General features: G+C 31.9%; 1 protein-coding gene across 3 annotated transcripts in view; it reads right to left on the bottom strand.

Moving 5' to 3' along the window:
• The window catches only part of LOC140446036 (uncharacterized), a 206,126-nt gene that overhangs the window by 99,917 nt on the left and 93,644 nt on the right, over positions 1–12,565 (bottom strand). The gene's annotated exons all lie outside the window — the stretch shown is intronic.

Consider the following 12,565-nt stretch of genomic DNA (forward strand, 5'->3'; position numbering starts at 1 on the left):
AAAATTACCGATAAATAAAATGTGCGTCAAGTCGACGGTAAAAATTCGATATCGTTTGATCAGAGTGTGCCACCGACAAAAATTAAGCAATAGTTCTTGTGCAATTTGAGTATTTTGCCGCAAATAAAGTCAGTTTTTATAAATCTACTTAATAAGTAAACATTGCGCAATTTTGGCCTTTTTTACAATTCTCGTGTGATCAATAAAATGTATCACTTTAATTGACCGGCCATTTACTAGCGTAATTGAAAAAAAGTAGTTTTAAATGTTTTAGATCATTTGTAATGTGAAAGTTTAAATTCAGCGTTTTTTGTTCATATTTCAAATGCCTCAAATTTGTTGCTAAAATTCAAAACTAAAATTTCATGTTATAAGTTTTAAAGATTAGGCTCTATAATCTATTTCTAATGAGTGTAGAGTAATAAAATCTCATGAAGTATTCAAAAGCGCTACAGGGTAATCCGTCAATAATCCGTCAATAAATTCCGTCAGCATTGCAAAATTCTGTCGTTTCATAAAGAGCAGGTAGGTATCACCCTGTTTTAAGGGATTAGTCCATTGTTATCGACAGATAAACACTGAGCCAGAGGCGCGCTAGTGGGTTAATTGACAAAAGAATATGCGTTCTTAAAAATCATATTAAAGGAAATAAAAATGTAATACAGCAGAACAGTGTTTAAAAAAATATAAAATTTAACAATAAAATATATACGAACCGAAATCGGGAAATACTCACAAACACACACGAATGAACTTTACATATTGAAACACTTGTGGGGAGTTTAAATCAATTTATTTACAAAAACTACAAAAACTTTACTGGATACGTTATTACAATTCTACATCACTATAGTCTTCATCCGAAGAACTGTCATCATCCCCTGGTGTTATAATTATAGGGTCAACCACCTGATCGACCAAGTTGTCCAGTTCCCACATTTTATCTTCCTCTTTTAAAACATGCTGGATTGCTTTTTGCCAGTTTTCTGATGTGATTTCCATAATGGCTTGATCAAACAATACCTTGACATCTTTCATTTTAAATGTGGTATTGTGCCTTGCAACATATCCTTTAACTTGTGCCCATATAAGTTCTATGGGATTTAATTCGCAATGATATGGCGGTAGGCGTAGCACAGTTACTTTATACTTTTCTGCTACATCTTCTACGGCATATTTTATGAAGCGAGATTTATGTTGTTTTACTACGGCTAGTAGTTCCTTCTTTATTGAATTCGTCTCAAACTGAATACCTTTATTTGACAGCCAGTTAATAATTTCTTGCTTTCTCCAAGCTGAAGTTGGTACCTTCTCTATGCGCCTTGAATGGTAGCTTGCATTATCCATAACCACGACCGAATCAGCTGGAAGAAATTTTAACATTTCCCCGAAGTAGTCTTCGAAGACATCCGAATTCATGTCCTCATGATAATCTCCCGTCCGACACGACTCAAAGCTTAACAAACCTTCTTTTAAAAATCCTTCTTCGCTTCCAATGTGAGCAATTATAAGCCTCTTCCCTTTTCCCGAAGGCACTTTAATACCCGTCGAAAGGCCTTCTATGAAAGCTTGGCGAGCACTTGTTACATTTTTATCTTGCCACATTTTTTGCACTATATAACCTTCGTTTATCCACGTCTCATCAAGATAAAAAATTTTCTTGTGCTCTCTGCGGTACTGTTTTATAGTTCTCAAATATTTTCGTCTCCAGCAAATGATTTCATCACTTTCCAGTAATAGTGCCTTTCGATTGTGCTTTTCCCAGGAAAAATTCATACTTTTTAAAGTTTTCCATAAAAGTTTTCTGGATATCAAAGGAATATCGTTATCTTGGCTTATCTCCATTAGTATTTTGTCAAGGGTGGGTATTTCCTTTTTAAAATAAAACGAATGAACTTTTCTTCGAATGTCACGTTTGGTGTCTTCACCTAAGATTTTTATTGGTCTTCCTGATTTTCTCTTGCATGGACTTAACTGGCCTGATATCTTTCTTTCTCGCAATAATTTAAAAATCGTGGACTGTCCAATTCCAGTCATTCGGGCACATCGCTCAACACTTTCTTGCACAGACAAACTAGGGTGATCGTGTTTTATGCAATCATATACATTTAAAATTATAACTTTTTCACTAACAGATAGCGGAGAATTTTTTACACCTCTTTTCTTTGGAGTAAATGTCGCCATTTTATAACTTTTTCACTATTTCTATATCACAATATTACTGTACGTTTAATTGGTGTAGTAACAATTACTAACTCGAATGTCGAATGTCGAATGATAATAATAAAATAAAAGAGGGATTATAATGAAAGTGTAAGTAAAACCTCATTACGCGTTATTAGTCTTCATGTTGATTTATTTTAGTTCTTAGTAATATTAGGAGGTGTGTCATACCCTTATCAGTTTCTTCTAATGCTTTTATTCGTTCAGTAAGGAAGTGAATTTGTTTTTATAAATAAAAATGTAATTAGATTTAATGACCATATAATGGAATACGAGTTTGAAGAATAAGTTAATCGAAAAATTAAATAAAATTGGTTATCAAAAAATATCCAAAATATGATATTTTAAGGTACATCAATTTTTGACGACGAAGTTGACATCCGTCCATTTGCCTACGCCCATGACGACACCGAAATTCAGGCAAATTTTATGACACTTCATGATTTATTACTCTACACTCATTTGAAACCAATTATAGTAATCGAAACTCCACAGTGGCCTGTTAATAGAAGGGATAAATTGTATTGATCGTATAAAAATCATAAAAATTGGCAAAAAACGCGCCACGTATATTTATTGCCATTTATTGTATATATGCCACATAATTATTACGTCTTCAAAAAATAGTCCGAAATATGAGACTTTTATTGGTTAATTAAAGACAAAACAACTTCGCTACATTGTCCTTACATTTTAACTTAACAGTCTTGTTTGTGGAAGAAATTTTCGCCGATTCGACAGTCTCGTAGTCTAAATATGAGATTCGATGTCGCGAGATAACGTCCACCGGGTGGCCACGACAAAGCTGTGACTAAGTAACAAAGGAATGTCGAGATACATTAACTGCCTCTGTGGTCGATTTACTCGATTTGGTAATTTGCATCATGATATTAATCAAAACAGTCATTGCTTTGGTTGCATTCATCAACCGAAATAATGTGGACGACGACCCGAGGAATATGTGCGTTGCTTAGTAGGAGAGATATATGCGATAATTTGAGATTATCATGAAAGACAATAAAATTATTTTTTAAAGGGGTTTACAAGAAAATTTAATCTTTGGTTCAAAACAAACCACATTGATTATGTCCTTGTAGAAAAGAGGACCGTGAAAAACATTCTACATTGACACTGATGCAAAGTTTTTTGAACATCTGAGTAACAGATCGTCATTCAGCTTATAAAGTTGAATAAAGTTTAAATTTCATCATATTTCGACAACTTACATCATAAATGTTTTATTAAGGTGCAAAGCAACCGAAACTTAATACAACCCCATTCATTTTTTTTAATTCAGACCCCCCCCTTTCTTATTTCAGACAAAGCTTCCTCATATTTTTTGAATTGCACAAAACATTAACCCTTGAGTAGTTGGGAGGGGCCTGTGAGACCAGTGACAATTTACATCTAACGCCTCACTGCTTATTGTATGTCCGAGTGTGCTGCGTTCGTCAGTACCTTTCCGTTCACATGTCGAACAACAATGAACAACGGGGTTTGCATTAGCGTATAATAGTTCGCTAGTTATTTGCACTTTTGGTCTGTCAGACTCTACCCGACTATTCGAGTAACTTTTGTGAGTTCGACAAGTCAATTTATTTTCCTATTTTTTGTGAAGTATAACCTACATAGAGTAAGTACGTATGTAAGATCCACTGATGGATCCTTATCTGAAAGAAATTCAAAGATTACAACAGCTCTATGATGAAGTAGAAGAAGAAAATATTGCATAATGACGGTATTAGATTTTTGTTTCGATACAGGGCAGCTGCAAGCCGCTTATACGTATTTTAGGTCTCCTCAGAGCGGTATAGCCACTTCTATCCCGTCGTAGACCAATAGTTATCAAAATAACTATTTAAGGACGTAACTGCGCCATCTAATAACAAAAAGAGAAATCATACGATTTCTACCTGGCGAAACCGAATTCAAATTTTTATCACTGTGCCTTATAAAATCTGTGCAAACCAAACAGTTTGATAAATTACTCGGCAAGGGAATCTAAAAATTGCATTCCACCTGCCGTTCATCAAGGTCAAAATTCGTAGTGAATTCAGTTTCCGGTACTCCAAACGGAGTAAAGAAATAAAACATAATGACGGCATTAGATTTTTGTTTCGATACAGGGCAGCGGCAAGCCGCTTATACGCATTTCGACTTCTTTAGATCTCCTCAGAGCGGTATAGCTACTGCTCTGAATCGAAACAAAATCTATCCCGTCGTAGACCAATAGTTATCAAAATAACTATTTACGGACGTAACTAGGCCGTATATTTTGACTTTCACTCAAAACGAAACAAAAATACCAATATTTATGACCGCCCCGCAATATTTATTTTTCTTAAAGGAACCCAACTCCAAATTAGCTGGTTTTACTACTCCATTTGTTGTCAGTTGTCATTCGGCTTATATAATCGTTCCATTCTACTCCTTCATTTTTTTATCCAGTCCTTGACGATTTTTACCCTAGATCTACGTCGTATATCTGTACTTCTAGCTCTGTTCCATAGAGTTTTGCCATCAATTTTTTTAAATTAAGTTTTATAAAACTATAATTAGACCGAGAGTGTGTTAAATTTGTGGACGATGTGTGGACGAAAATGGAATATTAAGATTTAAGTACAGTTATAAACTTTGATAATCTTCTTTTTTTGGTCTCTGCGTAGACTTCCTTAAAATTTTTCGTCATTTTTATTTTGTTCTATATAATCCGTGACAAAATTTAAAGCTTCCAAAATATGTCCTTGTTCACCTTGACCACGCTGTCATCGACGATATGTTGCAAATTACAAAAGGATTGCTATTTCCAGTTTAATTTACATTTAAATTATGTTAAAAATAGAAAATAGATTTATGCAACATTTACGAGACAATGAAATAGTGCGCATATCTTAGACGAATATATTATGAAAACTAATACGATAATTATAATGTTCCACTTCCATAAAATATTCAACCTGTTTCCTTGTACTTGTTTTGCTAATTTATCTAATTTATTGGCAAATATGTATAGCAGTCGAAATAAATGGAATTTTGGATACATTTTTAACAAAATGACAGCACATAATTATTTTTATTCTTTTTATTTTATTATTTTTATTATATATAATATGATAAACGAACTGCATGACTATGATGCAATCGCCGAAGTGGTTCCCATGTCTCGTTCATATAATTTACATAAAATAAAGTGGACTTCTTCTCAAAGCCGGTCAAAGAAATAATCGATTTAATACGATTTCCTTACAGACGTCCATATGGCTACTTGAAGATAATACTAATAAGTATATCTTTTTTATTCCTTAAAAACTTGCAAGGCGATTTCTTGAATAAATATAGACCAGTCGATAAAAATCCAATAGAAAACATGCAAAAATAATATTAAAACATGCCATTGTACACTTGGTAAGTTGGTATCATTAAACAGAATACCCGGGTGTGCTCCAATTAGATAATAGATAATCTGCTTAGTAGCCTAAATTATATATGAGGTTAAAAAATTATGTTATCCAAGAAGTGGAACATAATAGGTGTTTCTCTTCTTCTTCTTTCTTAGTTCGACAACTCTAAGTGAGTCTTAATATTGTTTTGAAGCTATTTTCTTGTGGCATTTTAAAGTAGACACAATTTTAATGGGAATAAGCCAAAATTGAAGGTTAAAATAAGTTTATTGACGTTTCAATTTCTACTTCGGAAATCGTTCTCAAAATATAAACTTTAGTAAATTAAACAAATTTGGTTTTTTTGTTACTTGGTGAAAAATTTTTCTAATAATTTAATTTTATCTGACTCATTTATATTGACAATTCAGACATACATTATACATTTTAAAGTAGACGATTTTAATATAATATTGCCAATATTGCTGTGTTGCGTTCCTAGGACGACTTTATGGTAAGATAGTTCATTCGATTACATGAAATCAACTTTAATTTGAGAATATACAGAAAAAAATCATGCATGTAATTCGTCTTTAAAAAGACAACCACATTTCATGATTTTCTATGTTTAATGCGTGTTTACATATTTGAGATCTATCAAATTCTCTATTTTTAATATAAGATTGATGTTCACTTAGTCTAACATTTAATGGCGTTGATGTTTCACCTAAATAAAACTGATCGTATTAACAAGGTATTTTATAAATGCAATTCTTTGTTCTTGCTTGTTTATTGTTATTATTAATATTATTGTATTGTTATTTTCCTAGTAATATTCCTTGTGTATGCTCTAGGATCTCGTTCCAAGTTGTTTTGTTCTATTCGGTCGATTTTTGAAAATTCCTTATTTATAAACGATGAAGGATAATCATTTTTTAATAAAACAGATGTTAACAAATATTTTTATTTATTTTTATTTTTATTGTGATTTAATTTGTAATTTAAATATCTGTTGGTGTGTGTTGGTTTTCTATACACCCGAGTTTCATATCCAGTATCGTTCTTAGAGATTAAAACATCCAGGAAAGGTAGTGTGTTATTATATACCTTTTCCATGGTAAATGTTATTGTCTCTTCTTTATCATTTATATCATTCAGGAATGTGTCCAACAACTTTAATCCATGACGCCATATTGAGAATACATTATCCACATATATCCACCATACTGTGGGTTTTAAATTTTGTTTAGAAATAATATTTGTTTCAAAATCTTCCATAAATATATTGGCTAATAATGGAGATAAACTAGAGCCCATTGCTAGACCAAAATTTAGTTTATAGAATTCATTATTTAGTTAAAAATATGTATTATTATCAGTGCATAATGTAAATAATTCCATTATAGCTGCTATACATATTTAGTTTTTTTCTAGTTGCCAATGTATCATCACTCTCTAACTTTGTCTTGACTATATTCAAAGTTTTATCTAATGGCACATTTGTAAATAGACTATTTATGCCAAAACTTACTAAAATATTATTTGAAATGAATTCAATATTTGATAATTTATTTGAAAAATGTTGTGAATTTTTTTAGAAATATGTCATTTTTATTTGCAAATGGTTGTATAACCTTTAATAAAAATTTTGACAGTTCACTACAGGGAAAATTCGTGGTAATACAAATAGGTCTAAGTAGTATATTCATTTTATGAACTTTCAGTACTTCATAAAAATGAGAAGTCTTACTGTAATGAGGTGTAATTAATCTTCTTTGATAATTTGTTAAACAATCTTTAAACTTGAATAAAGTTCTATATATTCTGTTTTCCAAAGGCTTTGTTGGATCCTTTGTTAATTTTGTATAAAGTCCGTTTGTTATTTGATGTTTAATTTAAGGGAATCATTAAATCCTTATACGATAGAGCCAAAATTGCTTGTTCTAATGAAAATTCGTTCTTGGAGGAAAAATATTTATCTGTTTTATTAAAAAATTATCCTTTATCGTTTATAAATAAGGAATTTTCTCCTCTCTGTATCAAATCATATTTATGCCGCGTATGTCATTTGTATGACGACTATTTTGTAAATTCTATCTTTCATATCTTTCCCGATTTTTTATTTCTCAACATACTGCTCTGTTTACTCTATTCACTTGATATTTCACTTCTGTTTCGAGCTTTCCGTAACTAGATACTGCGATGCCCAGACATTTAAAATCCTACACTTGTTCTATTATCTGACCGTCCAGCTCTAATTTACATCTTACTAGATTTGGACATTTTAAAATTTGACTTCTTTACACATTTGTTGACTGGTCTATCAGATCCACTTCCACGCTCCAAAGAAAGAAAAAACCTAAAACACTTTGGCATGTACTCGATGATTTTCCTTACATATTTTAAAAGTGATATGCATATGAATGACCATGGCAAAAAGTTACAAGAAATGATATAACTGTACTTTCTTCATGAAAGAATTAACCAGAACTGTAGTGAACATAAAGAGTTCATTGAGGAACGTGTGATTCGGAGAAGAGCGTCGTCATTTCACTGGAAAGAGGGTAATCACTTCTATAAACAACATATTAATGATTTTTAGGTAATAATACACACACATATATACATATATATATATATATATATATATATATATATATATATATATATATATATATATATACATAATTTTTGTTATACCCCCAATTTTGCCCCATTTAACATTGTATCATAAGCTGATAACATCGTATTATAACTTAACTGATCCAAAACTAGTCGATTTGTGAGCGGACACAAGTCTGATTAAGATTGTAAACTGGTTGTAAAGCGCTTGCAGATGAAACTAGTTTTCAAACAGTTGCATCGTGAGCGCTGGACCTAAGAGGTAATAGACAATCTTCCGCATTAAAAATCAGCGCCTTGGGGCCAAAACGCTGGTGATGAGTTTACTTACCTTAGGTGATCAGTTTAAGGATCTCCATAGGATGCCGATGATCAGTTTGTTATACCTCGGAAGGTCTGATAATTTTATGAGGAACTATAACGTGATAAGTTTGTACACGTCCAATTAAACGATTTTTATAGCCAAACCGTAAAGCTTTGAGAACATTTACAATAAAAGTATAGGATATTAGCCGACTTCTTCACGTTTCTGAAAATTTGAAAATAACTTTCCTAAATCTATAGCAAGTTTTCAAAATCCATGCTTAGATCAAAGGCATTCGTTTGAATTAAACGTTTTGATTTGATTACTCTGAAAAAATACTTTTCAGAGTACTTTGTGTTTAAAAATTTTTGAAAACTATTTTAAAAACTATTTTAAAAAAGTTAGCAATATTATTTCTAATTTTCAAAAAATCTTAATTATTATAATATAATAAAACGAAAAACAATATTCGTGAGACTAGGAGAACATTAGATCATTGAACATTTCCTTAACAAGAATCTCGCAGACAAAAATACTACAAATCACGTCTTGATGTGGTCGAGTAAATACCACCTGTCTAACATGGTCTTTTGAAAAAAGCGACGAAGCCACAGAAAGGTTATTTATAGGTTAATTCCTTCATTTGAAACTTTGGCACGTTCTTCTGTCTGACTTCGAGGTGTTTGTGTAGAATTAGTGTACGGGGATTGGTTAATAGAAACTACCATGGACTTATGAGAAACCGCTTGATTGAAAGGATATGACTTATAAAATATTTTACACAGTGGCATTTTTTGAAATGAAAGGATTTTCCACTATTGGAAAAAAGTAATAAATGAATCAAAAGCAAAATTAGATGCCAAAAGTTTTAGTAATATACTAAATTGAGTGAAAGTGGCACTTTGTATACATCACATTGCTAGATATCAAGGAAAAGCTGTAGATACTGAGTATTATGCACAAAGATACAAAACTAGCATTTGATCTAATATTTCAGTCTGATCTCAGTTGCCAATTGAGCCAATTTGTGAAGGAGGATCAGGATATTGTTGAAACGAGATCAATCTTATTTACGCATAAAATGCAGTTGCATCACAACTGAGCCCTGATTCTATTTCATTTTGATGTCGAAATTTAAAACAGACTACGCCATGACAGTCGCAATCGATAGCGATTCTCATTCATTTCGATTGTAGTTAAAACTGGGGATATTTACTTTATCATTTTGATGCTGCTGAAAATTTGGGTTGGCCCTCTTGTTTATTGGCTGCACGCTGCACAACGCTTGTTGAATGTTTGTTTTGTTTACGTTACGTGAACGTCTTTTTTTTTTCTTGTTTGAGTTGTTAAATCATATAGTGGCCATTCTCAATTATATTTTGAATTGAAAGAAAATGGATGGAGAGACTGTCGGTGATCGTGGCACCAAATTGTCTGTGGAGCAAAAGGAAATCATCGTGACTTTTTTGGAGGACCTTGCTGATTTTGCTAAGGGCAAACTCCTTGGCCATGATGGCAAGGAAAGAAAAAAGGCGATGTAGGAGATCCTTAAGTTATAACCACTAAGGTTAATATAACCACTAAGATTTGACTTAGTGGTTATATTCTAATATATTTTTAAATTTACTGCAGCTTAGTAATACTTACCCTAAACATTTTGGGTATCCTAGAGGCATAAACACCCTCCTCCAAATATGGTTCTAATACCCTTATCAAATTATTTGCAGCTTGTTCATTAAGCCGGAATTGCTGCCTAAATTGAGCATCACTTAGTGAAAAAGGATTTTGAGTATCCCGTAACATTCTTCTTATCCTCCGTTATGAGCGTCGGATATCTATCCTCTCTAATTCCTTCAAAACCAGCAAATGTCCGTAAAACGCAGCCATATTAATACTTTTTGCCTCATTTTTCCTTGCAAGACTTAAAACACAACACCGCCTAAACTGAACCTAAGTTCACTTCTCCCAGTCTAGCCAGTCATGTCAGATTAATTTCGACTCGAAATGAAATTTCAACCACTTTCTTGAAGTTGAAATTAATTTCGATAAATCGAAAATTAGTGACGTCGTTTGGTTAGTTCAGCTGAAATCCACAAGGCTCGCAAAGTCGAATTTCGACGTCGCTATATTAATTTCGACATGTTTTGAGTCGAAATCTCAATTAGAATCAGGGCCCTGAAAAAGAGGTAGTGTTGCCCGACTGCTTGTGCTGTTTTCTGTTTGCAAATCTTTGCGAAACGCTTTAATATAAAAAAAGAGGAATCTGACATAAGTTCCGTCATTTCCAAAAGGAATAAGTCCATTAATTTAAACTTCCGTTCCCTTTCATTAGGAAGGGTCTAGCATAAGTCCAAGACTTATGATTTTTAAATATACTTCAAATTTTGTTTGCCTTTTAGGTTGACTTTTTGTATGTGAAGATATGCTATTTTCATAGAAAACATGTAGAACGCTTCCAAAATAAAATAACACCAAAACGTTATATTAAAAAAAAGTGTATCGGATCCAATTTTTTTAGAATGGTATTAAATTTAATATGACTGATAATTTACTAACGTAAGTCTGACGTCACAATAGGCGGGGATTTAAAAACATTCATTTCTAATTTGTGTATTTGTCCCATATGAAGTTGGAAATATTGGTTTTTTTAATTGCTTGAAAAATAAATGAGGACTTTTTGTTATGAACATTTATTCAGTGCGATTGGTATTATTTATTGTTTGTGAATTTGTGCGATAAGAATATCAAAGTATTAGGATATTTACTACGAATGATTATATTTTAAGGTTATGTTATTGTTTGATTAAAACTTGAAATATTTTTTTACTGTATTTCCAGATATTTTGTTGTTGTTTTTATCAGAATTATTTCTAAATAAATCAATAAATTATTGAATTTATTTACGAAGCTTGTAACCTCGAAAACCTTTTTTTGGATGGTGCTAGAAAGGTCACCAATGGAGACACTGCGGACGGCAGCCAGATGGTTGGTGGAGAGTGAGTCGTGGGTTCGAAACTAGCTTTTGGAACCGGGAATGGGTCCAACGGACGAATTAAGTAAAGATAGATCAGGATAAGATATATTAGAAAATATACAGAAATAAACAAAAAGATAGATGGGTAAAATTACCAAAGATAAGATAAGATAGAAAAAGGGCGCCACTTAACTTTTTGGGGTTTAAGGGGAAAGTTAAGAAACCTTAGAAACGAAAAAGAGATAAGGAAAGATATTTAGGTTCTGAGACCAAATCCAAGGAAAGATATCGACAGTTAATTATTAAATAAATTTGGTCCACACACTACATAAACAAATAATAAATATATTAGATGGACTTCGTTCACCTACTTACCTACGAAACTTAATCAGCCTGATCATTCTTCTGGCCGAAGCTATAATACTAATTTAATATGTAGTAAGCAAATATTCAGAGGTATTATTTTATCAGGTATTAGGAGTAGAGAAATAAAATTCATTGATAAAACAAAACAATATATTCAACAACACAATTATATAGGCGGCTGTATGTAAACAAGTAAAAAAAATGCACCATCAATTAATGAATGGTTGTATACATATAGAAATAAACAATATTATGTTTAGGAAATACCTCTACAGATACAGTACAATAAAAGCATGCACAAATTAAATTATCAGCGAAGAGAGCTTGATAATATTTAAGAAAATTCAACTAAAGCTGGTTAGAGAATTCTCTCTTTGCTGTTTATGGGCTTATCTCGAGATAACGGGTCCAATAAATAAGAAAAATGAATAGCAAATAAAACAAAGCTAATTAAAGTTAAATTCAAAAGAATGCAGCAAGGTTATAAGAATTCTGTAGTATAAAAATTAAACCAACTCGCACTTGGTTTTATGTTAATTAGCTGTCTCGCACTGTTGCTTAATGATTAACTGTTCTTACTGAGAATTAAATGTTCGTAATAATTATTAGTGAAGAGTTCTTAATAGCTGATTGAAAGTTCGTATTAAAATATTAAATGTTCTTTTAATTAAATTGCTAAATGGGTAGTTAACCTTA

The sequence above is a fragment of the Diabrotica undecimpunctata genome, chromosome 1 (assembly GCF_040954645.1).
Source record: "Diabrotica undecimpunctata isolate CICGRU chromosome 1, icDiaUnde3, whole genome shotgun sequence".
NCBI lineage: Eukaryota > Metazoa > Arthropoda > Insecta > Coleoptera > Chrysomelidae > Diabrotica > Diabrotica undecimpunctata.